The sequence below is a fragment of the Cheilinus undulatus genome, linkage group 12 (assembly GCF_018320785.1).
Source record: "Cheilinus undulatus linkage group 12, ASM1832078v1, whole genome shotgun sequence".
NCBI classification, from domain to species: domain Eukaryota; kingdom Metazoa; phylum Chordata; class Actinopteri; order Labriformes; family Labridae; genus Cheilinus; species Cheilinus undulatus.
This window is the reverse complement of record NC_054876.1, coordinates 6416394-6443939: the sequence shown is the minus strand read 5'-3', so window position 1 is coordinate 6443939 and position 27546 is coordinate 6416394. Positions and strand designations below refer to the sequence as shown.

The 27546-nt window shown below is 39.1% G+C and overlaps 1 protein-coding gene across 2 annotated transcripts in view; it reads right to left on the bottom strand.

Annotated features, from left to right (window-relative positions):
• Positions 1-27546, bottom strand: part of nova1 (NOVA alternative splicing regulator 1) — a 76812-nt gene that overhangs the window by 25090 nt on the left and 24176 nt on the right. The gene's annotated exons all lie outside the window — the stretch shown is intronic.

Sequence of the window (27546 nt, the reverse complement as noted above, 5' to 3'; positions counted from 1 at the left end):
CTCCCCCCAGAGCAGCACACACTCTCAGGTCTTCTGTCTTGATCCTGAAGTAAGAAACTCCTTCTCTCCGTGACTTTGTTTTCTCTGAGCAGAAACTTTGTCTCATTTATTCAAAGCATGCTGCAAGTAAAGTGTCGCTGGTAATTACTGTCATCACATCAGCACATTTTTACACTAATTATTCACACACTGAACCGAGCAGGAACGTTTCGTTAAAAATCCCAGAGCTCAACATATTTATCCTGTCACGTTGTTGCCATATGGCAGCTTCTCTAAAATGTAAACACTAATTTCTAATGTGGGGATTTCAGTAACACACATTTATATCCAGTAAATCAGAAACAGACTCCTGGACAACTTTAACATTACATCACAACAAAATCAGTTTCCAGCAAGCACTGGTGCAATCCTGAAAAAAGAGAGAATGGACCTTAATGTAGAAGAATACAGAGAACATAGAGAAATAAGAAAATGCATGATGGACTCTTTGCTTGATTTGAGCTGAAAGAAACTACTGCAGAATTAATTTTATCAATGAAAAATATGATGAAAAATCTTTATCACTGACTTTTTCATAGCAAAGAGAAGATGTGTGTTTAGTTTTGGTTACTGAGATGAGACTTAAGCACAGTTCAGACCAATTCATTTCAACGAAATTAGGCTTTTTCAGAACGTCGCTGGGGTGTGAACTTGGCTGTCACACCTTGAATCAAGCTTGCTGATGGTGTTTCCTGCAATTGGAATGGAAATCTTTAAAAGGCGTTGTATGCAAATTAATATTTGTTCAAAGTAGGGCATCATTCAATGCAATCATGAGGAGGTGTAGCACTTTGCTAGCCTACACATGAGAAAGAAAAGGATCTGGCTGCAGACCTCTATGGTGGGGAGTTCAGCAGCAGACCTCTCCACTGGGGCGAAGATGTACACTATATTACCCAAGCTGAAATTACAAGTCTGGGTGGACTATATAGTGGACTCCACTGCAAAACACAAAAATGATTTCGGGCACTATCCCGGCCGCAGGAAATGATGTCATCGCCGTCTCACGATTAAAACATTTAGCAACAACGGCTCGTAGATTTCCTTGACAACGGCTGAGGATCAAAATTAACTGTAGAATTTCACTGAAAACTGATACTGAACAAAACGTATTTTTAAAAAAAAAAAAAACAACTAATGGATAAAAGAGTTTTGTGTCTTTAGTGGTAAAATAGTATACATTTTTATGTGTATTATCACTTATTTTTGCATAAAGATGATGGTCTCAGGTCTTGTAATCCTCATAGGGGGAAAAGTTACTCTATGTTGTATCCTTATTATTTTCTTACAGATTAAATACTTTGGTTAAAACCAACAAACCAAAAAAAGGCTTTAAAAAGTTTTGATAACTGTTCCTGTGCTCCTCTCATTCGTCCGTCATGTTTGAGAGCAGCAACCGTCATCGCCCCAGTGTAGCGGTCCACGGCTCGGGCAGTGTGCGTCATCGCCCCAGCGTAGAGGTCTGCTGCTGAAAGCCCCACCATAGAGGGCTGCAGCCAGATGCCTCTCAGAAATTCAGGGCTGCAGTACCTAAGTTTGTCTGTGGACAAAGTTTTATTTTCAGCAGGTATATCAGTTATAACAAAACTGAGGCAAAAAAGCGTTTTGTGTTCATATGTGCTGTGAAACTGCACTGCCACACAACAATGGTGATGACATTGAGGAAATACTGATGAAGTAGCCTCATGGTACACATGATTAGGATGATAAAAAAAAAAATGGTGAAAAAGTGTGAAGTACTGTCCTTTTAGAGACAGATTTACAGTAGAGTAACTTAAATAAGAGAGTCTTTGCTATGAATTGGCGTTGTCTCATCCTCGGCTGTAGTGGTGTGAACTGATAGGCTTTCAGAATGCTGCAGAGCGGCCCATCACAAACAGTTGTGAGTTTCAACAAGCTTTGTTGCAAATCTTTGGTCTGAACTGGGCTTAAAATGTCTGTGGTCAGCTGTCAGACATTCAAAATTCACGAAATTGCTCCACTTAGCTTTTAATCTGTCAAAATACACACAGAGGAGGGGTGAACGAACGGGAAGAGCTTGTGTGTTTCTGTGTTTTCATTAGTGTGTGAAGCAGTGTCACAGAGAGGGCACACAGTAAAATAAATCCCAATCCTGATTAATGTTGAGTGAATATAATATGAAGTGCTTGGTGCAGTTTTGAGTTTCTGAAATTATGTAAGATATACTCTATACCAAGTGAACATATAGAATAAAGTTGAGCCCACATTTTCTAGTGGCTCAACTTAAATACATTTTTAGCTGTGAGCATCTTGTGTCAACTAAATGAAAACAGAAGTACTAAGTTGGGCCCTTTAACTCAGAAAAGCTGGGAAACTTGTTAATTATCTATTTTTCCTTGCACTCCCATGTTTGATTTATTGCATCAAAACCAGCATGTGGTCACTGGGTGAAAAACCTCTGTCAACTATATCTGCTGTGACTAGCATTCAGACTCGTCACGTTAGCTGCTGCTGCAGTCATCCTCCTCCACTCAAAGCCACAATAAGCATTCCTTAACTTTGTGTCAAGCCCTTTTGGTTAATGGTGGTAATCCAACACTGAAATTCATGCTGAAATATTTAGAAGAAAAGCTCAATGGCTCGCTAAACAAGGTGACAGACATAATGATGTGTTCAAGGTCAGCCCAGTTAAATGATTTCCAGTTGAAGATAAATCAGGATCTTCAGTATTAATCACTGAGAAAAAGAAAATTCAAATTTTACCAAGAACTGACATCTGGGTGATTTTGCCACCAACTGGTATTTAGAGGAGAAATGTGTTTGTTCTCTCAGCAGCACACAAGATGTACAAGTTCTGTTTAAAGCAATTTGTTGTCTCATCTTTCCACCAAATGATCTGCTGACAACTTTATCTCCATATTCTGCATTAAAATACTGCCAAAGTGCTCTGTGCTCGATATGCAATCTGTTCACTGTGCTTGTTTACATCGGGGTAGTATAGCAGGGGAAGAACACCCTATAAGCAGAGCTGCAGCACTGTCCCGTAGCAACTTCTAGCTTCAACAGCTCAAATAGTGCTTCCGGAAAGACACAGTTCTGGCTCTGGCTACGTTCTGGAGTCTGAGAAACTTGTTGCTTTCTGGCAAACCAGCCCGTGTTCGCACCAGTTTAAGTGGAACCAAACTGGGAGGACGTTACTCTGCGTTACACAGGAAGTTTCTTGAGTGTATTAACTATTTGGTCCGGTGTTTGGGTGAACCCAGCCTTTGTCATCTCCTCTGCAAGTTCAGTGTATAACTAGCTCTTCCTTGTACTACTCAGCTTCACCTGGAATGCTATCGATGTCCAGATCACAACCAAACATTTTGTCTCCTCAGCAGACCACTTCTGTTCTCCATTGTCCACTCATCTTCACAACCTAGAATATGACACGCCCACTGATGATGTCACAGCACGAGAGGAAGAAACAAATTATTTTTTGGCTTCAGCTGAGAACCAACTTTTCAGGTTCCAGACTCTTTTTTTCATGGTTTTTGTTTGTTTGTTTTTGAAAATTAGATTCAGGAACGGGAGCATGGAGCCCTGCAAGTCTGAACGGCCTATCATAGAACTATAAAACTAAACAACACATTAAACATCACACATTCACGTAATTTCTAACCTTTCTAGTCCATTTCTATCTTTACAACTATTGGACATGTCTTACACATAAACTAATTAAAAAAGTAAAAACTGGTACACCTAGGCTTTCATAGAAACTAATTTTCTTCAGATGTTTTCCATTTGAATTCTGCTGCAAATACAACAATATACAGTGCTTAACAAATTTATTAGACCACCATCCAAAGTAAGGTTTACGCCACAGCTGCGCTAAATTAACAGTATTGGTAATTGCCAAAATCATTTTTTTGTTTCTGCAATGCTTAATTAATTAATTGATGAATTAATATTTCTTGATTAATATGTCAAATTATAGTTATTTACTTGCGTTCCTGAACAGAAAAATTATTTTTAGTGGTTGAATGTTATGCCGGCTCAAATATGGGTATTAAAAGGTGAATTTAGTTTGAAATTCCTCATTCCTGTTCAAAATGGTAAAACATGGAGAACTCACTGAAAATGAAAGAGTCTGCATTAAAGCACTTCATGATGCTGGATGGTCTCTGAGACAGGTGGGCTAATAAATTTGTTAAGCACTATGTACCTTGACTTTTGCAATAAAATTACATCATTTTGTTAATGATTTAATTTAATGTAGCACTTCTATTTTTTGTTGTGTATATACTGTAATTTCTGGGAGCTCTTTAATTTCTCAGAACTCCTGGCTACCAGAGTCTCCGGTGAAGATTACTCAAAGAGGAGGACATTTGCATTTGCTGGGGACTATTTTTAGCAGTGGATTTATACACATTCAGCTTCATAAATCCTACACACTCTAGACTTGTATACCTGGTCATTTGTGATAGAGAGAGAGAGGCGGCCTGTGGTGTTATGAAAATTTCCATTATAAATCCCCAACATTGAATCAAACATCATAGATTAATGTAAGTATAACACAATTTCACGTTTTTGGGGCTGTTTTTTAATTTTTTTCTTTGTCATTGACAATTTTTCTGTCTCTATTTGAGATAAGAAGTGCGGAGACAGCATAATATGTAATAGTTTTGTGTTGGCATTTTAGGTGCAAATTCAGATGACCATAACACAACATGATATGAAGTGAAAAGCTTAAACCTATAAGAAGACAGGAATCCTGGGATGGATGAGGCAGCGTGCAATACAGAATAGTTTATTTTTATAACAGACGTTTTTCTGTGGTAGCCTGATTATAATAACCTGAGGAGACAGATATAAGACACAGTCTGGACATTTCACTGACAGACATGAGGTCCTTTTCTAAATCAAAGGTGATACTAGTCTAGTGTTAACATTGCTGTAGTCAGTATTTACAACAGCATGTCAGTGTGTGTGAGGTGATGTCTAATAAATTACAGTGTGTCTGTAGCAATGAGGATTATGTCACACACTGCAACAGCATGAACGGTTATAAAGTTGATTGCACTACATGATTAAAACCAGTAAAATCTGTTTTCTAGATGATCGATGGTATCCAAAAGTGCTGAGGCTTTAAGGAAGTACTTTTTTATAAGATAGGTACATAGTAGAGGAATTAATCCACCAAAAAATGTTGGCAAACTGTGGTCAAAAATGAAAAAATACAGTGACACATCTTTAAACGTTGTCAGTGTTTCTGCATTTTGGAAGTCTGTTAACCTAAAGCTCCAGATTGACTGATATACATATCAATTGCATCTAATAATTTTCTCATCCATCTGGGTCTCCATCTGTGGTGTTTTGGAAGGTCAGAAACTTAGAAAACAAAAAAATTCAGGGTGACTAGAATGTCTGTCACATTTATTCAGGGCCAATCAGAGCAACAAGTCATATGATAATATATGTGTGTCTAGTAAACTACACAACATGAGCTCTACAGGCAGCCAGTATCATTGTTTACTATCAGTGGAGTAGGAAAAATAATTTAATCGCGATTTTTTCACCCAATATTGCAACTGCGATTTGAAATGTGATTATACCTTAAGTTCCTCCTCTTATGTATTTTCCAACAAACACAAGCAATAAAGCATTCTATAATATCCAAAACAGTATTAGACTAAACAAGGGCTGAACTATTTTGAATATAAACCTAATTGTAATGAATTTGACTTGTAGTGCAAACTGGATATGAATTATTGTATTGAGGGAGTCATCATTTTTATGTCATTCTCATTTTAACAAGAAAAAAAGTACAAAAATGAAGAAAGAAGGATTATTTTAGACTATTCAAAAAATAGCACTTGGATGATTGCATAATTATGTAATGCATTATATCTCTGCTGAAAAAAAGGTTTTAAACTCATATTTACCTTCGCCAAGGAGGGTTTGTTAGTTTGTTTGTTAGCAACATAACTCAAAAGGTCAGGGACGGATTTGATGAAATTTTCAGGAAAGTCAGAAATGGCATAAGGAAGAACTGATTCGATTTTGGGAGTGATCCGGATCACCGTCTGAATCCAGGAATTTTTTGAAGGATTCTGTACTATTGGGAGATGCGTTCTCCAAGTGCTTTTCTAGTTTGACATAAATTTCAGGTTAAAGAAATACCACACCTTCTAGGATTTGAAAGTTGCAGCAGCCCACATTGCAATTTAATCTAATTTCCTATTAATTGCCCAGCCCTACAGTGGAGCCAGTTAGTGAATCAAACTCAAGCCGAAACCTGTCACGTGAAGACCAAAAAATATCTATCTCACCTAGAAAAGCTTTGAGTGTGGTTCTTTGCTCTTCTTCTGATAAAGAAATATTGTCCGGATAAAGACTGCAGCTGTAGCAGCTGTAGTGTGTACCACACTAATCCCTTCACCAGTGGTTCCCAAAGTGGGGGTTGGGACCCCTGGGGGGTCGCGAGACACTGAGAGGGGTTGTGAGATGCCTATCAGAAAACAAAGAACATTTTTTAATCCTTTAAATTGTATATTCACCCACTATTATGAAGATAAATGCATATAATTAGTTACATTTAAAATAAAAACATGGTAATTTTTGAGATTTATGGTGAAATATAAGTAAGGTTCTAAATATCATTAAAATATAAGTCTGCACAAACTATGCTTGAATTTGCACGGCTGCGTTCGAGTATGCCTCAGCCAGCCTCAGGCACAGTGGGGTTCACAGGCTGAAAAGTTTGGGAATCCCTGCACTCCACTTTCTACCATTGTTTACTGGCTTGCAGTACAGCGTCATGTTATCCGTAGCCATCAGCTCATACTCCAAATGATGCTTATTGGTCCAGTCATTCTCTGAGGAACAAGCATGTTAGCTTGAAGCTTTGCAAGATGGACCAGCATGATTGCAGACATGGAATCTGGCCTACCAATCAGCTTTGCAAGGTTAAAGTCTGTAGCTGCTGGTTTTGGTGATTAAAAACAAGAATTTATCCATTATTGTATGCTTTAGTAGCCTTATCATCTAAGGCTTGGGTATATATGATTTTAAAATTCTGTTACTGTGAAAACTGAACTTACAGCATTGAAACAAGATTATTAGAAAAGACACGTTACTTTTTAAAAGATGAACCCATTTTTGAGTCTGTGGTGTCATTTGTCTCCAAAATGAAAATGAAAGAGTATCACCAGACCTCTCCTTAATCAAACACTTAACCAGATGATTAGATCAGACAAGTGTGTATCAAAAAGATCAAATCAAATACATCAAATAAATCAAATGAAGGAGAGGCTTGACAGCTATTATGTAAAGCAGACACAACTGAAACAAGATGTGAATCTGAAAGCACATGGCTCGGTTTCATTTCATGAGATCTGGCCAAACAGTAACTGAGTCTGACTTTTACGAATGACATGAGACCCCTTAAGCTTTGGTTTTTATTCAAGTGTTGATTGACACCATGCAGCGTGATGAGATGTACAACACAAAACAGCCTCACTAAGCCAATTAGGTGAAAACGCTGCCCATGAAGTTATATACAAAATCCATTCAAATAGGCTAATTCATCAATATGACTCAGACTGTAATGTACCAGTGCTACAGTTTCACAATGTTAAAAAGTCTGTCCTTGAAGCAGAAGTCCATGTTCAAATCCAACCAATGGCTCCTTTCCTCCTTTCTTTAATAGTGAAATAACCCTACTGCAGAGCTCTGTTATCCAATATGAAACAAAAGTAGGCCAAAACATCTTTTATCTCAACACATCTAACCCTAATAACCACCTTTGTTTCAACTGTTAAATCTCATATTTTATCAGCTGTAAGTTTGAAGAGGTATGCCAGCTTTAACAGCTACCAGAGCTGCTGTTGTAGACTTTCTGTCCTAGCTACTAGTTTGGAGGAGTTGTTCATGTCATTATTAAAATGAGTATTAAAGAATTCAGTGTTCTACTTCCATAGTAATCCTTAACCTGTGAGTGACAGATTTAATAAAGAATAGTCAAAATTTAGCAGCAGACGGCCAGATTTCCTGATTCCAGTCCCTGGTTTGCGGTCAAGCTACGGTGAGCGGGCGACCCGTTTTTTTCAGGGTTGTCCCAGATTCAGTCTGGGTATCACAGCCTGTCATGTCCCACTTTTAAACATCTGAGAGGGAATTTGTCCCAGTTTTTACCACAATTAAAATATTAATACTGCATTCTTTTTTTGTTTGTTTGTTTTCAGTTTTTACATTGAATACATCGTATTTTTTCCACTCATAATGTGTAGCTCAATACAACATAAACAATCATGGTTAGGCAATATGTTGCAGCTGAGTGTTTAATTTTCTGGTCTGAGTGTCCATCTATCTATACGGTGTTGCTGATAGCCAATGACTAACAAACTAGTGGCTCTTTATTGTTTATGGTTAGCATAGCTTTCATACTAAAGAGATAGTCTGTCACAAATGTGACATCTGCACTGACATCTGGAAAACTTCAGCTCTGGGTTGCACCAGCTGTACATGAGTTCAAATGTAGCCTATCCATCAATCCATCCATTTTCTATACTGCTTATCCCATTGGGGGTCGCGGGGGCTGGAGCCTATTCCAGCTGTCACTGGGCGAGAGGCGGGGTAAACCCTGTCAATCACAGGGCTGACATGTGGAGACAGACAACAGGCATGCTCACATTCACACCTATGGCCAACTTAGAGTCATCAATTAACCTAAAGAGCATGTTTTGGGATGTGGGAGGAAGCTGGAGTACCTGCAGAGAACCCACGCATGCATGGGGAGAACATGCAAACTCCGCACAGAAAGACCCTGACCGGAACCAGGGACCTTCTTGCTGTAACCTGCTAGCCGCCGTGCAAAATAGATTCTAACTTAAATTCAACATCTGCCTTCTACTAGGTGTAAAGTCCTCTGTAAAATACGGCTGTCAAGGTGATAGTTTTTAAAAGGAACCCTGCATGATCAGACAAGTTCATCTTGTTGGATAGATATTTGTATCTCTAAAATGTGTATTGAACTAAAAAAGTTACTAAATATCCCAGATATCTGCATTTTGAGTAAGTTTGAGCTCATAAACTCACCAGGAGGCCGCCATGTTTTGGTCCATGTGATGTCACAGTGCCGCAGCGCTACTCGCCGTTCCGATGCAGTAACCATTTTTCAAACAGTTTTTCTGCTTACAGCTGCTGCTGCAATAACAGCTTTCATATCAGACACCAGTTTGCTGCGTGTGGGTTTTGTCTCCCTGCTGTCAAAGCTCTGACATTCCTCCAAACTTTCACCTCAATAAACCGCCCTACAAGTGACTAGATTCAGTGTATAGTGGAAGTGTGCCGGGAGCTTTTCAAAATGAAAGCATTATATACATACGAAGGGAGTTTCTCCAAAGACATGCTAAAGTGGGCTTTTACTTTGAAAAGCACAAACCAGAAGTGCTTTCATTCTGTGTTTATCTTTACCTGAACCGTGTGGAAACAAGCAGACGTTTGGGCAACAACTTTATTAAACAGACGCGTTTAAGCTTGTGGCCTTCATCTGGCTCATCAAGAAACAGATTTCAAACATATTCTACTGATGTGGACATAAATATTTGCTACAGGAAGGTAAGTATGGCTCTGTATTTATCATTTTCCTGGGTAGATAGACAGATAATCGCTTGTGGTGCAAATAAAAAATATAAGGGACCTCAATCTTTAGAATTTTCCATGCATGAGACATGCTGTGTTTCTGAAATGCAGCCCAAACACTGGCTTTCAGTCTGAAACAGCGGTTACTGCATAGCAATGGTGAGGAGCGCTGCGGAACTGTGACGTCACAGACACAAATCATGGCGGCCTCCTGGTGCATTTATAAACTCAAATGACTTAAAATGCAGATATCTAGTGAGTTTTTTTGTTCAATATGTATATGAGAGATACAAATATCTATCCAACAAGATGAACTGGTCTGATCATGCAGGGTTCCTTTTAAAAGGTGGGATAACTCTCCATGACCATGACCAATTACACTATTGTTTTCAAAGAGCAGAAAAACTTCTGCCACCCACTGTTACATTATCTTGTCAGTTATGATTGACCACTGACGGTCAGAGTTATTGTTTTATACTGGTTTTAGTATTTGGTAATCATCTATGCAAAATGTTTTTTCATAGATTTTTGGAGCTTTCTGAGGTTTACATAAATTATTTTCAGCTGCAAGCCTGTTTAGAGACTATAAGACACTGGGTTAAAAATTATTTTCATTGATTGGCTGAGACAGGATGTACACATATCTGGTGCAACAGGCTGCAGGGCTCTAGTTTGGTAGTTGAAATAATGAACGCTCTTCATAAAGCTCTGAACATATCAGCTCATGTAGTCCTCACAGTGTAACTCAGCTGTGTCATTTCATTTTGCCCTCTCTGGCTCATAAACACCTGAAAGTGCTCTCTTCTGTTAGTCATACTTGTGTTGTTCAATGATTTTGACATTTAAAGGCCCAAACTCAGATTATTCTGATATAATCATCAGCTGGTTTTGCTGCAGTATTGCATGGAGTTGTCACAATACCAGAATTATGATCATTAGTATGTAACTAGTAGATATTAAACAACGTAGAAAAATATTTCCATGCTTCATAACAATATAATGACCTCCTGGGCACTCAAAAGTGACTAACTCAGTTATTTTTCAGTTCTTTCAACTTTACGAACCAGGTGACATTACTTTCTTTTGCCTCTGCTCTCTGTGTGCAGCGTGAATGTGATTATCTTTGAGGAACATTTAAGGAAAAGCTGTGTTGTTTGTGACGGAGCGGTAGGGTCAGCAGAGACACAGAGAGCAGAAAGAAGCACCACCTCAACAGGAATCCAACAAATCCGGCACCATCCTGCACAGTAAGAAAGCAACGTCTTATTTCTCTGTATAACCACTTTGTAACTTGCAGTGATCTCTCACTCTCTCCTTCATCACCCACTGCTGCATGCGCTCTCTCTCCCTCACTGCTGCTGTTTGGGTTGAAAATACCGTATATTCCATTTTTTCATAACTTTTGTACTATTGAGTACAAAAATAATATATTGTACTGCTTATCAGGTGGTATCAAAAAGCATAAAATTATTGCAAATTCGTTACAATCTGACTAAAACATACTACTCTGTATGGCATGTGTGCTGACATGAATTTATAAGAATAAGTACATCCTGAGTTTTGCTTATAAAGTACAGTTGCCCCTTTATTGTATATCGAAAACAAATTAATATCTCGACTACTATATCAATTAAAATATCTTTAGAGAGCAAACATGTACACTGGTAAATCTCACATCTTTGTAAGTCTTTTATGCTAATTTCTGTTAAAAAAGAATAATCAAAACACCCAATATAAACCACATTCACCTGATGAGTCCAAATAAACATCTTATTTCATGCATCATTAGTGCATAGTGGTAAAGGATCTTTATGAGTACTGATCCTTTTATTGAAATCTTGTGGGGATTTCAAATTGAAGACAAAAAAGCAAAAGTGAAGGTCTGAATTGCCTGTAGTGGCAAAAAATATCTACCAGTGCAGTAAAATGTACCTGTCACTGGTCATAAAATGAGATATTTATTTTTATAGCCAAACAGTAACCAAACACTAAAGTATATTAAACTTGCTTCATTAGTGGATTTTTTTTTTATTTAATACAGGAAGTTAAAGCCTTACTTTTGTTTCATACAGTGCTGTGAAAGAGTATTTGCCCCCTTTCTGATTTCTGACTTTTTGCATATTTATCACACTTAAATGTTTCAGATCACCAAACCAATTTTTATATTTCACAAAGACAACCCAAGTAAATACAAAATCAAGTGTCTGAATGATTATTTAATTTTTTTCTGGGGGGGGGGGGGGGGTCCAAACCTATCTGGCCCCTTGTTAAATCATGAGTTAACTGTGATTAACCACAGTTCTTGGAAAGCTGAGTTCAGTTTCACTGGCCACACTCAGGCCTGATTACCACCAGATTTGTTGAATGAAGAAATCACTTAAATAGAAGCTGTCAGACAAAATGAAGTAGGCTACAAGATCTCAAAAAGAAACACGTCATGCCACCATCCAAAGAAATTCAAGAACAAATGAGAAACAAAGTCAATGAAATCTATCAGTATGGAAAAGGTTACAAAGCCATTTCCAAGGCTTTAGGACTTTAGCGAACCACAGTCAGAGCCATTATCCAAAAAATGGAGAAAACTGGGAACAGTGGTGAACCTTCCCAGGAGAGGTCAGCCAACCAAAATCACTCCAAGAGTGCAAATATTCCACAGTCAACTGTCGGTGGTATTATAACAAAGTGGAAACAATTGGAAACGACAGCAACTCAGCCACCAAGTGGAAGGCCACGTAAAATGAAGGAGCGGGGTCAGCGGATGCTGAGGCGCATAGTGCGCAGAGGTCGCCAACTTTCTGCAGAGTCAATCGCTACAGACCTCCAAACTTCATGTGGCCTTCAGATTAGCTCAAGAACAGTGCGTAGAGAGCTTCATGGAATGGGTTTCCATGGCCGAGCAGCTGCATCCAAGCCATACATCACCAAGTTGAATGCAAAGCATCAGATGCAGTGGTGTAAAGCATGCCGCCACTGGACTCTAGAGCAGCGGAGACGTGTTCTCTGGAGTGACAAATCCTGCTTCTCCATCTGGCAATCTGATGGATGAGGTTGGGTTTGGTGGTTGTCAGCAGAACGGTATTTGTCCGACTGCACTGTGCCAAGTGTTAAGTTTGGTGGAGGGGGGATTATGGTGTGGGCTTGTTTTCCAGGAGCTGGGCTTGGCCCCTTAGTTCCAGTGAAAGGAACTCTGAATGCTTCAGCATACCAAGAGATTTTGGACAATTCCATGCTCCCAACTTTGTGGGAACAGTTTGGGGATGGCCCCTTCCTGTTCCAACATGACTGTGCACCAGTGTACAAAGCAAGGTCCATAAAGACATGGATGAGAGAGTTTGGTTTGGATGAACTTGACTGGCCTGCACAGAGTCCTGACCTCAACCCCACAGAACACCTTTGGGATGAATTAGAGTGGAGACTGAGAGCCAGACTTTCTCGTCCAACATCAGTGTGTGACCTCACAAATGTGCTTCTGGAAGAATGGTCAAAAATTCCTATAAACACACTCCTAAACCTTGTGAAGAGCCTTCCTAGAAGAGTTGAAGCTGTTAAAGCTGCAAAGGGTGGACCAATGTCATATTAAACCCTATGGATTAAGAATGGGATGTCAATTAAGTTCCTGTGTGAGTCATGGCAGGTGAGCGAATACTTTAGAGCAATATAGTGTATTTGAGGGTTTTTTTTGAGTCTTATTCCTCTCCTTGATTGATCGTTTAATAGAAGTTATCGCACACTTATGAGGGTTACTGCCACCTAGACTGGCAGGTAAATACTGCCATGTTCTATTCTTTTTTGTTTAGACTTAATTGTCTTGTGACTACATGCACTAAACCACTTCCAAACTATGGTCATCCAGGACAAATACAAAATACCGTTACACCCCAGTTACTGCTGACATTCTTGAAACATCCATCCATCCATAGGCTGTAGCCAGTCAGTCGGAGGGCTGACATATAGAGATAGACAACAAGGCACACTCCCACTCACACCTATGGCCAATTTAGAGTCACCAATTAACCTAATAAGCATGGTGTTGGTGGTGGGAGGAAGCCAGAGTATTTGGGGAGAACCCATACGTGTACGGGGAGAAACATGCAAACTCCAAACAGAAAGGCCCTGACAGGGAGGTGAACCAGGGACCTTCTTGCGGTGCGGCAACAGCACTAACTCCTGTGTTGCTGTGCAGTCATTCTTGAAACAGGAATGCTAGAATGAACAGACACTAATCTATTAAGGAAAAAGCTAGTCCTTTCATTAAACAGGGCTCATGATTTCATGCTGGTCATAAGTCATTCTGTCCTATTCAAGGTTTAAAAGAGTTTGTATTACATGTTGAGATTAAGTCTGAAAAACAGCAGCATGTGGTTGATGTTGCTGCTCCGTCTGCTCTTTTCTGAAGGAAATAGCTCACCTTGTAATTTATGGGGAATTGTTGTTTTCCACCATGAGCTCAGATAGTAAGATTGATACTTTAATGACCAGATAATAGAAAACATACAGCCAGTGTTTCTATGACATCACATCAGCTTTATGTGTTCGTGCTGCACAAAGAAACTCAATACATGAAGTTGGCCCGAGGCCAGCTGGGTTTGAAGTTTAGTTTCTAAGTTTGTGCTCAAATCGTGAACTCCCACGGCTCTCGCTGCAGCTGCTTAAATATGCGGATGTGTGTAAGTAGGTGTGAGGAGGAGTGTGTGTGGGTGAATGCAAACGTGCTGCGTTTACGGGGGCTCGGGCAATGCAGCCATGCAACAGTTCAGATGGGTTCAAACCGAATAATAGAAACAAAAACAATCAGTGCTGATGTGCTAAGAGGCTAGCATGCAAACAGGATTTTAAGAGAGGTATGATGTCATCATATCTGGACTGAACTCTACCACTACCAGGAACTGAATCAGAGAGAACGAGCGAGCAGGGAGGAGGAAAGAGGAAACTTGGCGTGCGTCGGAGCAGCTTGAGTACAGCTGGGAGAGGGGTCATGTCCACAGAGAGAGATTGAAACAGGCTATTTCTGGGCCTGCCCCCCTGTCCCCACGCTCACATACAATCATGCATCATCCACACCCTTCACTATCTCCGCTCATCCATCTCAGGCCGCCGCAGCATGGCCCAGTTGTATAGTTCCCATCAAGACCTTTTGAATTCATACTCTCATGTCTTACACTGACGGATGGGAAAAGTGAGGAAGGTGGGAGTCTGGGACTGAGACATCAACGGGAGGATTTCAGAGGAAAATGGCTGCATCGCTTGTTGTCCCAAGATTTCTCTGGTGTGTGATTGTGCTGCGGTTTGAGGCTGCAGCAGGAGGAGAGAGGAGGGCAGGGACTGTGTAATGGATTAGCGTGCTAGATGAGCTTAAACTGCTGATTGAACAATGAAGGAAAGTAAATTTAGAAAGCAGGAGAGGAAGGTGAATCAGGTAGAGGTGACACGTCTGACATTTTGAGTATCTTCCCTCTAAAATTAGGGACAAGATTTGTTACTAAAGCATAAATTCAGTAGTTTGAAATCTGAATGCTAGTTTAAGATATTTTAAGATATAATTTAGAATGAATAAACATTTTGGTGTTACTGCCTGCTGATGTCTTCAGCCTGAGGCTAGAAACAGACTGTAATGGCTGTAAATTACTCCTTTAGTTCAAATGAGCTTGATCAAAGTACAACGTCTAAAAATGTTGTTTTTTGCAAATAGCAGCCTTAATTGTCATTGCAAGTGTTTGGTGACATTATTGTATGAATCCAAACGTATAGAGGTTTTTACAAAGATAAAGACCTTTTATTTAACCAGGAACAACCTTTACATTCGTCTCTAGTGCAGCCGCACGGCATGAGCAGTACCAGCAAAATCCCACAGATGACCTGAGTGTCTTGTTTCTCACTGGCTTCAGTGGTGAGTTACAGAAATACTGTACGAATTATTTCCCACTAAAGTAAAACAATTCAAAGAATAAATTAACCAACTGAGGTAGCTGTTTTCTTTACATCTCACTGTAACATGACAGCATTACCACACAACACAAAAACAGTAGATGCAAGTGGAGAGAAACATGGAGAAGCTGGACATATCCTTGGTACTGGGAAATAATTTCCTAGTGCCTGTGCCCCCAGCCAATGTTTTATTTTCTCCAAGGCATCGAGCTCTCCATTTCAGAGCCCTCTTACCAGCTTCTATTGTTGCTAGTATACAGACATTGATCCCTGCTTCTCTCGGTAGTAGCTGTAAGGTCTGTTTTAATTAGCCATGTGTGTAATATTGTCTTTACTTGAATGAATAAAGGCCTTTGCATACAAAGATGACAGAAATAAATAACATGAAAATGCAAATAATGTGTGGAAAGATGTGCCTTTCTTTGCATATCAGGAGGGATGCCGTTTTCCAAATAAATTATGTTGATTCCAAGAAAAATTTGTGCTACGAAAGTGTGTTTTTAATTCTCTGATAAACTAAGATACATTAGAGTAGATGATAAAATCAAGGGCTCCACTGATTGATCGGCTGATCCATTTAATCGGCTGATTACAGCCTATAGAAAATAAAAGTTAATCGTCCAAAAGTTGGCAGATAGACACCAGTGTTAATACTCTGTTTTCACTAGTAAAGTGTAAGTAACTTTACCTGGTTTTTACTCATGATGTCTGTGTTCTATTCGTGCACTCTGACCCTTTTGTGTCACATGCTCCATATTTACCTCCTTACAGCAGAGAGACTAGAGTTCAGACCCGCTAAACTGAACATCAGATTTGTTGAAGAGAACGGTATACATCAGTGGTTGGTGAAATAAACAATAACTCCATGAGTTTCCTGTTTCAATTCAACCCCCTTGTCCATGCAACCTGACATGCCAGATCAACTGTGTCTAATATCATAGCATGGATATATTTTACATTTATCTGGGAAACCTCCCATACAAAGCATTGGGGAAGGGCAGAAACTTTCAAAAAAATCTCAGAAGGTAATTGGAAGAACGTTCTACCATAAACAATAGAAAGTGGTTTGACTGGTCAGATATAAGCTCATCGGGAGCCAAACTTTGAAAAAAATCCAGTGTGGTTAGAAAAAATACCAGCGATTTTTTCAATTGAGAAGACGTCAACAGAAACAGCTGATGCTGATGGCATTTAAACTTTCAGGCAGTGAGCACTGAAAAGGCTAAAATACTCTGGTTTGTATTAAAAAGGAGCGCTGCTATCACAAACAGTGGCTATGGGCACAGGCTAATACTGTGCTGCAGGATGTCAAGTAGGAGCATGAAACAACATAGCAAGAGAGTAGCATCTTCAAAGGTGCTCTGTGAAGCAAAACCAAGAAGAAGTGGTACTTGTAGTGTTGTTTGAATTTGCACGGCACAATTACTTTACAGTTAACAAAGAGTCAACACTAATCCAGCCACTTAAGTGCAGCTCACTGACAGTATGTAGTTGTTTTAGTTTTTAAGATAGCCTATGCCTTGTTTAGCTGTGTTTCTGTCTATGCTGCAGGCTCTGTAGTTTATGGACCCCTAACACTCAGAAACCATTTGGAAAATCTCAGTATTCAATGTCCAGCATGTGACCACAAAATACAAAATGGTATGCATCAGTAGATTCATATGCCTTGAGTTTTTTAAAGTATAGTTATTAGGTTTCTCCATGAGATATGCAATGATGTCCACTTACTTTAACTCTGTCTGTTTTGTATGATAGTTGACCTGACGTTAAACTGACAGTGAGCGCTCAGGAAACCTAGGTCCAGCTAGCAAGGGTTAGCTTGTCAGAGCAAGACAGCTCGTCTTCTGCTGTTGACCATTCGAAGTTCTTCGTCGAGGGAATGTGTCGCTCTGCAAGTCATTGCCATGACGTCTGTGGCTGTGTGTGTATGTGTGTGGTTTCAGAGGGGTCACATCTGAGCGGCTGTGTTGCTCTCCGCTGATCTGGACAATGTCTGTTTTTAATGAAAGAGTGGATGCTTAGGTGTGTGATTACAACCAGTAGTCAATATTACATGTTGTTTGCACATAAGCACAAACCAGAGGTTGCGCTGGACTTTTTGTTGTCCGTTGCTCCTTTAAAATCCCACTGGATCCTTCCTGACAGAGAGCTTCATACAGCACACGCTCATCACAGTGCTAAGACAAGTTCGAGAGATGGAGAACAACCTTTTAATTCTGTCTCTGTTATGACCTGTGAGTAGGCTACAAACGTATGCCTTTATCTGTTATATTTCCATGACTGATATCATGGACACTATGGTTTTAAAGTGAGATTCAGAGAGAGAGAGAGAGAGAGAGAGGAGGGTGGGGCGGTGGTGAGCGAGCAAGAGAGAACAGGCGCTGATCTGAATCATCATTCACCCAGCTATCTGTTATTTCCATGGTTGAAATCCACATGATAAATGAGCAAACTTTGGTGTTTAAAGTGAGGGTTCAGTGGTGAGCAAGCGAGGTGTTCTCAAGCAGTCTGTGATGCATTTTCTTTAATATTTAGATAGGTCAAGCATTTTTTTAATGTCTTCGGCAAAATTCAAATCTAGCATTTTAATCTAGATTAATCTAGATTAACTACAGGATTGCAGTGAGATTAAACTAGATTTAAAAAATTAATCTATGCCCAGCATTAGTATAAACGCAAAATTATTTATTGGCTTCATATCTGATTATAGTCAGACACTTAGTATTTCATTTTAAGCCTATAAGTTGCAAAAAATGAAAATGAAAAATTAAATATATTCATTAATTGACTTAATTCTCATTTCTCCTTGAAAATTACATAACCATAGGAAATCATAATGACATCACATTACCCAGCACTGTGATTCATATTAGGGCTGAATGATTGGGGAAAATAATCTAAATGCAACCCCAATAATCTGACTAAATATGTGATTATTTTTTAAGTTTGTCATCTTATGTATTTCTCAACAAACAAGCAAGAAATCACTCTATTGTATAAATAACACAATATTTGGTACATCAAACTGGAGCCATAAACTTTTGAGAAAATATCTAATTGTGCTCATTTTGACTTGTAAATTAAATATGAACTGTTGTTTTGAATGGAATAATGGTTTTATGCCTGATAATTAAAATGATAAACTTTTACAAAAAGAAGAAAAACAGGATTTTGTGCAAACTATTCTTGGAAAAATTGACACTTGAATGTTTGCATGATGTGTAGACCATAACATCTCTGCCAAAGAAAATGTATTAAACTGGTTTTTTAAACACGTTTCAGGTCAAAGAAATATTGCACCTTCTTCAAATTTGGACATTGCAGTAAGAACTGTTGCAATTTCATCTGAATTGCAATTAACTGGCCAGCAGTTAACACATACATACATACATACATACATACATACATACATATCATGACCTGAGAGTTTAAGTGTACTGATGTAAACCTCTGCTGTAACTGTCCATTCAGTGTTGCAACCAGAAGCAATCTATAGCAGCAGCTCCAAACTTTTTAACTATTTTAGTCACTAGAGCCCAAAAATATGTCAAGGCAGGAAGCTGGTTTAAAAATGCCGGACATCCCCTTTAACAAAAACGTGCCTCTTTTGAAAATGTCACTATTTTGCTGTTTTACTGAGCACAGCTTGAGTTTGGTCTCTTCTGACTCCTCAGCCATTGTGCAGTGTACAGTACAGCAGCAGTTTCATTTTACTTGTGTGGGCCTGAACAACCGTCCAATCAAACAGTTGCCAGCACCCTCTCCCTGAACTCCTCTTCTCACTCATCACGATAATGAGTGGGGGGGATGGGCAGAGCAGGTGCTGGCCTAAGAACACATCTACAACTCAAAGAGAGAAATAAGAACACATCTCAGTCCTTCCATTTATTCCTGAAGAAGCTGTATGTCATTTCCTTCACACACAGTTGTGTGAGCGTGTGGAGAAGCTGAAGACATGCTTTCACACACACACACACACACACACACACACACACACACACACATGATGTCATCAGCCTGACAGAAACATGGAGAAGAAAAAAACGACAGGAAAAATATTTGCAAGCACATTTCTCTTTTCCTTCTCCCCCAGTGCTCTGTAATTCTTTGCCACGGTTCAGTCAGTGCAATATATCACGAGAAACTCCCAGCAGAACAGGTCAAATTCAAACCATGCTGCGCAGAAGACGCTGCTGAAATATTCTGTGCTGTAAATAGATCTAAAGACTCTTTTTAAGGTGAAAATGCAGAGGTCACACAAAGAGCTGGGCAGTGTATCAATTTCATCAATTAATCCAAGTTTACGAGTGTTAAGATATTTGAAAAAGAACAGATATTTTGACCTATGAAAGACTGTTATAGAGTTGTCCTTTACACCGGTGAGTTTTTCAAAATGGCGGCATACAGTGAGGCTAATTTACCCCAAACTGGTTCAGTATATTCAGCTAAGTCATTCCTCTGTAAAAATTCTTATCAGGTCTGCAGCCTCTAAACAATAAAGCAAAATTCAAGTATCTGAAACAGAGACATGGATAACCGCTTCAGACTGGGTGCGTGGTGGCTGTGTAACATCTCAGCTTGATTCTTATCTTAATGTGTTTGTCCATAAGCAAGGACTTTCAGACTTAACGGCATGTCTCACATGCAGAGAATCTTAAAATAAAGCTAGCCCATTTTCAAGCCAAAATAGACAGAAAAATGCAAAACAGACAGCCATATTTAGTTTGTTTTCGCACATACAGTATGCACGCACGCAATGGTAGAATATGTCTCAGGTAAGATGAACACAGTACAATTAAACTTCTGGTTTTTCAAAGTAAAAGCTAGAGATAGCATTAGAGAAAAACTCACCTCATTTGTACATTTTACCAGACTCAGTAATACTATGAATTGTCATTTGTAGGGAGATAAACTGAGGCAAAACAAGGCTGGCAGGGAGAAGCAGTCAACACCCTTGGCCTTTACTCAAAAAATCGATACAGCAGTATATTGTCATGTAAACTTTGCCAATATGTGTATCAACACATTTGTTACAAGCTACATGGCTAAAATGCCAAGAAAGCTGTTTGAAACTACATATCCCCTATGGTGCTGTTAACAAAACAGTCAACAGGTGGCAGTAGATGCTAAAATATATGATGCAACACACGCTTCAGACCAAAACAAAACTATCAGCTGCCAGCAAGACTGAAAGCAAAATTACTGGATTATTCCAGGTCTCCTAAAACACCAGAAAGTCAGCACATGGACATGAGTCACGCAATATGCAAGGTATGCATAAAAAAGGGTAAAATACTGCAGCAATACAGTCAGTATTCATGTACACTATAAGACACAAGGCTAAAAAAAGCAGTTAGCATCAACAGCTAGGCTACTCTGAGCCAGTTTGTGCCGTCACATTCAGGAGTCGATGATATATGGAAAGTCAAAATTTCCCTCGGCTTCAAACCGGAATAAGATGATAAGCAGCCCCTGTATGCTTTATGTTGTAAAGACTTGAGCTATAGCCTCAGTGATTATACATGCAATATTTTAATTTATTGCTAGGATCTCTGAGAATGTGATTTAAAGTGTTTTAAATTTTGGGATCCTGAATATGATATGCCTTTGCTTATATCCTCTACAATAAAGAGTCTCTACCATAAAGGCGTAGTAGTGCTGCACAATTTGGCAAATACAAGCAACTGCAACTATACGAGACAATATTGCAACTGCATATATAATACATAAATGGCATCGCTGCTTGGTTATTAAGGAAAATGCATGAAATAATGAGTTATGAAGAGAGTTTTGTAACTCAAAATATACAAACAATAAGTAGCATAAAAAAATCACAGACCAATTGGAATTATAACAGTATTGCATTCAAAATAACGGAATCTTTTCCAACCAAGGAAAACATGTTTTTCCTGTTTTAAAACTAAAGAATTTCCTGCAAAGTACAAATGCATTGGCTTTGCTGTAAAATCAAAGGCTTTATTGTAAACTTTCATGTACTACTGAATAGAAAAATAATATTTTATGGGATTATGCAGTGTTGTTTTGTTTTGTGCATGTGTTTATATCCAAAATCAGCATGTATCATCATACGTGGCCTCTATTGTATCTTGACGCTGTGGGAAATACCCAGCCCTACAACATGCAGCACACTCACACCAGGTATAAAAGTCATGACGGTGCAAGCCAGAGCTGACAGGCACAGCAGCTGTCATGAAGCAAAGACACATCCAGTCCAAAACAGACATAAAAGAAATGTGCAGCATTGCAAGTTTCACAAGGTGAAAAACAGGCAACCCTAGCAACAAGATCCAGGAATTTATTTTCTGTCCACACACAGCCCAATCAAAGGACACAGTGAAAGAGAGGTGTCTATTATGGTGAAAAAATAAAAGTTTAGGCAACAGTCTGTCTCTGTTTTTGTTAGTTTAGTAGCTGCTTGAGGAGTGTGATCATTTTCCTCATGACTTGTATTTTCTCAGCAATATTTAAATCACTTCAGAGCTGACAGGTGTCTGGATGTTACCGGATAAGTCACACCCACAAACATGAAGATGAAAGCCTCATTTTCTCCTGCTGCTGTGCATCATTACATGTTTCACTTTTGAGGGCTGACAACTTGATTCTCTAACTGTGAGAGTGTTTGTGGGTAGGCACACATGATACTTCAAAGTCATTTGGATAAGTTGCTTAAGGCACCCAGTGAACTGACTGTGAACTCATCTATAAAATTTCTCATATGCATAATCTGTGCTATTCATGTTCCCGAGGCCATGCACACCACTACCTGTCTTCTATCTGAAGACGCCGCTCCATGTGCTAAATATATGTACAGTGGAAAGGAATACTACTACTACAGAGGGATTATTGCTTCAGTTATCACAGAGAACATCTGGAGCTAATAAGCAGCGAGACGCTCAGCACCTGTTATTTTTCAGCAGGTTGAAGCCTCCTCTGAGGCATGAAGGACAAACACACAGACTCCTCTACGACTCAGGCCTTTGTGTTTAGAGGAGACGGTGGTTCGGCTTTGACCTCCATGTGATGAGGGTCAGCGAGCCGCACCAACATCCTCCTCCTGTTGCCTTTTTTAAGAGACTCTCTGGTGCAATTAAAAGGCAGCCTTTAGATGTACACAGTGTTCCTCTGCAGCACTGAATCTTTGCCTGAGTTTGGGGGGGGATAAAATGGCAGCGCCATGTAAAAAAATACAGTCTCTGCATGAAGGGTGCAGCATGCCTTTCATTATGAACAATAAAAGAATACAAGGTTGTCAGAACGGTTTATACCATGTGTTTTTTATCAGTAAAATCTTTGTTATATTAGTGAAAAAGTATCAAAAAATTTGCTTCTATTTCACAAGACAGGTGCCTAGGAGATGAATGAATCCATCAAGAATTGCAGGTGAACTCTTGCACATTGTCTACACTGCAGAAATACATTGGCAACGTTTCAAAACTGATTCCAGCAGTAGTTTGCCTGCCATTATGATAAATGGAACAAAAATACTCAATATTGGCTGCCTTGTACTTTAACTTTTGGTGCGGTGGTGTTAAAACGTGTATCAGTGTCAGTAAATTCCCCCGAAGATCATCCTGGATTTAAAAATTCTGGTACTGTAGGGCGCAGGTGGCCTAGTGGTTTAAGGCACGCCGTGGCCTGGGTTCAAATCAAGCCTGTGGCACTTCCCAGCACGTCTCTCCCCAGCTCTCTGTTTCCAAATCTGTCCCCTGTCCTCCTCTATCAATAAAGTCATAAAAAGTCTTTTAAAAATCTGGTATTGTAACGACTAAATAAATTTAGAACCTATAAGTGTCAACAGCTGGTTCCATTTGGTTCTTCTCAGACCATACTGCTACATATCTGGTCAGCAACTTTGTATATCTTGGCAACTTTGTGCTTTCTGCAACAAATGCCATTGACTGCTGTCTCATTTTTCACAGCTTAACAGCAGCGTGCTGTTTGCTGCTGTTTAAGTTATAAATTAGCTCATCTTCCTGCTCTGTTAGCATAAAACTAAAGCTAACCATGCTAGCAAGTGAGAATCAAAAATCCCTGGTTTAGCTTGCAACTTTAACCATGGAAAAAAAATGGTTTATTGCTATAATGCCAGCTCTATAACATGCAACGTAAACATGGATAGTATTGAAATCCAGTACCAAGATGGTACCAGTACAAAAACACCTGACACCTACCGAAACCAAATTACAACACAGATGTCAATACTTCATTCTGATACCCCACCACCAATAAAGGCAAGAAGTATGTTATGGAATTGTGTGATTTATGGGTTAAGTTATATCAGGTCCCTTTTCTTATCCCATGTATCCCAGGCTACGTTCAGGCACCTGCACCATATAAAAAGCCATATGCTACATACCTGTCCCTGTACATCTCATTCAACACAGTAAAGTAATCTTATTTATCACTCCAACTAAAGTTGTGCCTGCACCAGTTACAGTACAGGTGCCAAGGAAATGGAAACCAGTATGGGAATCAGCACCCAACGAGGTATTTGCTGAAAACAAGCTGATTTGAAACCATTACCAGTAGAAATCTAATGATCAACCAAACACACAAAGCAATACAGTTTGTGTTGCAGACTTCACAGTAACATCTTTCACAATTTTTGTACACATTTTAGTAAACCAGTTTATGTTCACACTATGGGTAAGAGATCGCACAGAAATATTACAAATAAAGCTTTTATTTTGACCTTATATAATGCACTATGTCTTGCTTATGTCATTGCTTTTTTGGACAAATAAACAGGTTTTAATTCACAAGGACAGAGATGGGACTTCTGTTAGATCACACAGTGAAAGGAGTTAATGAAAACAGCTGAATGTGGAGACTCTCAGCAAAACAGAGAGAGTTTGTCAAACAGCCTTTTGATAGTACGGGTGCACAAACTTATCGCCAATATATCAGTATCAGAAGATTTATCCTGATATTTTCAGCTGATATATTGGCAGAGCATATCTCCAGTATATAACATATATCATCGGTAAATATAGGCAAAATGTTCAACTGTGCCATGAGGTTTAGGGGGTTGATTAGGGTACCACAAGCTCAAAGGAGCCCATTGTGAACCCTAAACATTTTGAATGAACCCCCTAAAGCTACCAAACTGTCAGCCCACTTACTCACTTCCCTCTCAGTCTGCCTGACTCAGCCTTTCTTTGCACAGGAAGCACTTAGTATTCTGTACAATAAAAGAAGGTGTGTTTTTAATCAGTATCAGAATTAACTAAAACTAGTTTGGAAATAGCAGCATATTTGATATCAGCAAAAACTCAACATCACTCATCCCTGTTTGATAGCTGAAAGCAATACTGTACAACTGAAATGGTAGAATGGTCACAGGCCCAGCTGGGAATAAGATGTGCATCATCCTCTGTGAAATCTTCTCCTCCTGCCACCATGTCTGTGCACCACGCTGGAGATGTCAGAGACATGAGGACCTCGAACAAGAGAAGTCAAAGGCAGATTGCGTCCTTTGCTGTTCAAAAGCTGAATCAAGATTCATTCAACTGTCTCGCAAGGTGTCATTGTATCCTAAATTACTCATATTTATCTCCTCCCAAAAATAAACTGGTTTCAGCTTAACTACTGTGTGACAGTAATAGAAAATAGCAGACTATTACATCAGTCAGAGCTCTGAAAAACTTCAGCATTTTACGTTTGTCCAACAATGTCTTAATTTTGTCAGAGATGCACTGACAGTACAATCAAGGCCTGATATCAATGTTTGAAATAACAATTTAGCCAAATTCCTGATACTGATGCTACAGTTTTTTCTTGCCTTCCTTTGATGCAACATTCCCTTTGCGCCAACATTTTGAGTCATGTTTAAGCACAAAAACAGATCAGATCAAAAGACAGATTATTTCTTCTGTCCAATAAAAACCTCTTCTCTGAATCAGCTGTTACACCCTGTCCAAACAACACACAGGAGTCAGACATAGCATTCGTAGACCTGCTGTCCACCCCATCCAGTGAATATTTAAGTCTCTTCCCTGGGAATTCAAGCTTTCCCTTTGTGAAAAAGTATGACATCTATCACTTTTATTTATGATGTGGAGAAACGGAAGTGTTGTGCTTTGAATTGACGTGTCTTTGACGGCTGTAAGCCGAATACTATTGCCTTCGTGTGGACAAAAGTCAGAGCATAACATCTTATGGTCCACGCCACCACAGATATGGATATTAGTAATGCACAACTGTATCCATGTTGTAAAAAACAAGGAAATATTCCTTCTGAATGCTCTCAGTGCCTCGTCATCTCTCTGATTCTTGTTCTTCTATGTCGACAGGGGTGACAGAGGAAAATAGGAACAGGGAAACGGGGGGGATAATTTTGCGTTGCATCATGCCATGTCGTGCTGCATTGTGCCATGTCGTTTGCAGGCTGTCTGGATGCTCCAATAGGAGGTAGTGCAGTCAAGCTTGTGTTGTCACTGATGCTTACTCTTGTCGCATGCATTTATGGCACACTGTTTGCTGTGCAAAATGCCAGCATTTGGTTGATGCGACACAAAAGAAAAACGTCTGCCACTGTAATCAGCTCATGCCACATTATTTGCCAATGGGCAGAGGCACAATGTCGACTGATGTGAATGTTTAACGATGTATCAAAGTAATACTCTGTATTTGCAACAGTAGTAATTTTTCTGGCAATTTAAAATGTAGTTTTAATTTTGAGATTTAAATGTTCTATAACTGAAGTCACATTTTAGTCATTTTTAACTTTTATAGTTTTAATCAAGACATTTATTTTATTTGAGCTAATTGAATCAACCAATTTGTTACAATGATACAGTTGTCCAACACTCATTTAATGCATCATCAATTCTTCTATTGATTTAAAACTAACTGATGAAAATACTGACACACCTCATATGTACAGAGGTAACTTTGGATGTCCAACAGTCCAGTATTAAAATTTTCATCTTGTTTTAGTCTCTTTGAAAAAAATTAAACTTACTTTCACCAGCTTTTTTATCACCAAAGAACTTTATTTGCTAGTTTTAGTCCTTTTCAGACCAGCAGCGTGAAACTTGCATCTTTGCCGTGACACGGCTCAGTTTTTAGTTTGTTTGTATGTTAACAGTTCAGGGCTGTCAGACTGCCTGAGTGAGCACAGCATTTCATGAGTGGAGGATTTAGAGAACTGAGGTCCTGCCTATTCTCTTCACAAAATCATCAACCAAAATAGACAGAATATCAATAAATAAAGAGCTTTATTTACCTTTTTGTTGCAAATCTGTATGTTCACATTGGTAGATATGCTTGCCATCTGTTTCTTGATAACCCTGATGAAGGCCACAGTCTTAAATATGCCTGTTTTATAAAGTTGCTCTGTAAACTTCTACTATTTGTGAAGTCATTTCATCACTGGTGTAATATTTTACAGAAAAGAGAAACCCAGTATGAGAACACTTCTGGGTTTATACTTTCCAAAATAAAAGCTTAGTTTAGCAGTCCTTTGGAGAAACTCCTTTCATTTGTACAAAATGCTTTTATTTTGAACCAATGAATACGCCCACTCAAAACACTTAAGCACGCAAACACGCTGCCAGTCTGAAACAGCCGTTACTGTAGTTTTCCTCATGAAAAAAGCTAGTCAATGCACATTTTTAGTCTTAGTTTGAGTCAACAGAGTTAACACTGATCGGCACGACTTCAGTTTAGGAATCTGAATCTGTATGTGGTAGAAAAATGCTACAGGAACATCTTTGACTGCTATTTTACAGCCTTTTTGAAAATATTAAACAGATGCCTGAATGTATCATTTTGCTAAATCTAATTTTACACACACTTATTGATATTATTTACGTCAGTACACTCCTGTCATGAATGCAAACTAAGTTCATCTGTGTTCTCATTTGTAAATTTAACATGAATTCTCTGTGAACTGACTTGTCATGTCCACCACGAGTGCTAGAGTTCTGTACCTATCCATACTTGAATGAAGCTGACATTTCTACCGCCTTCAAT